The following is a 2,163-nucleotide window of genomic DNA, read 5'->3' as shown; positions in this document are numbered from 1 at the left end:
ATTATGAAATTCAATTATGATTTAACATGTTGATATCTTTAATTGTTAAATGTCTGTTATTGTTTCGTGACGTGAGATGGGTGATTTTAACTATTGATTATGATGCTTGTTAGACTAGATGTCGTAGTTGGCTTAGACACGAATGCTTTGGTGGCCCGTGGGATGGGACGTAGTGGCACTATACGGATGTACTATCTCACATAGGAGCATGCGGTTAGGATTGACATATCCCTGTGCTATGACCCTTCCCAGTAGGGGTTTAGGTGTTGGGTATATCCTGTCGACAACTTCAGTGATATAATAGAGGGCTAATCGTATTGCTTTTAAATTTAATGTCGCTCTAAGTGAGCATTTTACTTTCATGTCGCTCTGGGTGAGCATTTTACTTTTCAGTACCAACGGCTGGCTTTCTTCAGCAACCCTATGGGCGTATCGCAGGATGAGGTTCGAGACTCGGACCCCGGGGCATACGTGCACTGTGGTTGTGAGTAGCACATAACCTATGACTTAAAATTATTGTCTAGGTGGACTAAGATAATAAAATGAACTGTATGCATATAGGTTCATTTGTATTGTGCATACTTATATGGTCTTTCTTTTCACTTACTGGGCTAGTGAGCTCATCCCAGGTGCACAACATTTTTAGTTGATCTTGCAGGGCATTCGCCTGAAGAGTTAGAGTCAGGACCCATCGTGGAATTTTCAGTCGAGGACTGGTGTGTCCCTAAAGATCTTGGGCACGGAGCCAAGTATCAGTGCGATTACTATGTTGTGAGTCACCAACGTTGATACCATATAGGGATTCCTTTTGATTATTTTGGAGATGTTGCCCCTCTTGTATTCTAGATGCTTAAATTATATTTCTTATGTATATATCACGCCTACGGACCCGCATGTAATTATGTTATATAATACAATTTGGGTATCAAGAGTATTGGTGTATTTACAGATATGTACAGGTAAGACTTCTGCTGAAATATAAATTTTATTTCACTTAGTGTGTGTATGTTGTGCTGTGGTTACTGCGTCATGTGATCCTGGCAGGTTTTGGGTTAATAGGGGTTAACTCAGTCACCGATCTAGTTCTGTGTGGAATGGGGTGTGACACTTCCTCCTCAAGTTCCCCATGAAGGAAGACATTCTTCACATCTCACTGCTAGAGATCCCAATCTAAGTTGGTGATACAAGCCAAGATAACACGAATTGTGTTCATCTTAGCAACTGGAGCAAAAGTCTCCTGGTAGTCAATCCCTTAAGTCTGTGTAAAGCCTTGGGTAACAAGTCTAGCTTTATACCATTCCACTGTACCATCAGCCTTCTATTTTACTATGAAGACCCGCTTGCACCCAACTATCTTCTTTTGTGAGGGAAGACACACCAGATCCCATATTTCATTCTTTTTCAGAGCCTGTACCTCTTCAATGATAGTTGCCTGCCATTGTGAGTCTGCACTCACTTCCTGCCAGGTATAAGGAATGGACACAGAGGAAAGAGAAGACACAAAACTATAGTAGAAAGGAGAAAGTGAGTCATAAGAAATAGTTTTAGCAATACGATGTAAAGTAAAAGACCTAATGCCTTTATGAACAGTAATAGGCAACTCACGAGACTGATCAACAGAAGGAGAAGGAGAATTACTAGGGTCCAAGGGGACGAGATCAGGCTTGAGAGGAGACGACTGGCATGGTAGGGTAGATGTTGGATGTGTAGTGGTCTGAGTCTACTCTCTATGACTATACACACGTATCTCCGGCTGAGGTAAAGTAGGAGAAGTAGCAGTGTCACTCTCCCCCTGAAACAAGATACTAGTTGGGATAGTAATTTCAAGAGATGGCAACAAATCTTCCACAATGGGAGGAGACTCCCCCTAAAGAGGTTTTGTAGTGTAGTATGCCACAAATTAGTGAAAGACAACATCCATAGTCACAAACCAACGCCGAGTACGAGGATGAAAACACCGATAGCCTTTCTGAGCAGGAGTATATCCCAAAAAAATGCATCAGAGATCACGAGGATCAAACTTTCCATGAGGATGATGATCGCGAGCATGGAAAACACTACTGAATACCTTAAGAGGAATAGGAAAGGCAGCGGAACTTTGGAGAAGATCCAAAGGGGAGTGGAAGGCATGGACCCGAGAAGGCATTCGGTTGATAAGAAAGA

Source organism: Macadamia integrifolia, unplaced genomic scaffold, assembly GCF_013358625.1.
Source record: "Macadamia integrifolia cultivar HAES 741 unplaced genomic scaffold, SCU_Mint_v3 scaffold2822, whole genome shotgun sequence".
NCBI lineage: Eukaryota > Viridiplantae > Streptophyta > Magnoliopsida > Proteales > Proteaceae > Macadamia > Macadamia integrifolia.
This window is presented reverse-complemented; position numbering follows the sequence as displayed.